Raw genomic sequence first — 1,044 nt, forward strand, 5'->3', positions numbered from 1 at the left:
ATCAATCAGACCATCAAACCACAGAGGGAAGGTAGGGTAGGGTGGGGGTAAGGGGGAGAAATCAACCAAAGGACTTGTATGCATGCATATAAGCATAACCAATGGAGACAGACAACAGGGGAATGAGGGAATGAGTGGGGGGCGGGGGGGGGCAATGGGGGAATAAGGACACATATGTAATACCTTAATCAATAAAGAAATTTAAAAAAAATTGAATTGGTGTATACACATAATGGTAAAAAAATTAACAGAAAAATACATATGCAATTGGTATCTTTTAACAGCTATATCTGCTGTGTTTTGAGATTAAGAAACAATGACTTTGAGGACCTACTTTTTATCATACCTTGCAAGCCCATTTCTCTGTATTCATTTTTTCTTAATTTAAGTAAACAGGTTGTTTTTTCCCCTTATAAAAAAAAAAGCTGCAGTACATATACATAATGGAATGTTACTTGGCCATAAAAAAGAATGAATTTTACCATTTGCAACAGCATGGATGGACCTAAAGGGTATGCTAAGAGAAATAAGCCAGTCTTAGAAAGAGAAATACCATTTTAATTTCACTTATATATAGAATCTAAAGAACAATATAAACAAATAAACAAACAAAAACCAGACTAACAGATATAGAGAACAGACCGATGATGGCCAGAATGGAGGAGGTTTGAGAGACTGGGTGAAAAAGGTGAATGGTTTGAGAAGTACAGATTGGTGAATACAAAATAGTTAATGGGGACATGAAGTACAGCATAGGAAATATAGTCAATAACACTGTAATAATTATATATGGTGCCAGGTGGGCAGTGAAAATATCAAGGGGAACACTTTTTAAAGTATATGATTGTCTAATATCTATGTTGTACTAGTATACCTGGAAGTAATATAAAATAATATTGAATGTAAACTGTAATTGAAAAAAAAAATTTAAAAAACATTAAAATCAGTTGATCAGTCCATCAATTTCAGGGAGTGAGTTGCCTTCACAGGAGATTAAAGAGGAGCAGCCACAGAAGTGGGCCAGGTGGATTAAAACAACAACCA

The sequence above is a fragment of the Myotis davidii genome, unplaced genomic scaffold, assembly GCF_000327345.1.
Source record: "Myotis davidii unplaced genomic scaffold, ASM32734v1 scaffold900, whole genome shotgun sequence".
In the NCBI taxonomy this organism is placed as follows: Eukaryota; Metazoa; Chordata; class Mammalia; order Chiroptera; family Vespertilionidae; genus Myotis; species Myotis davidii.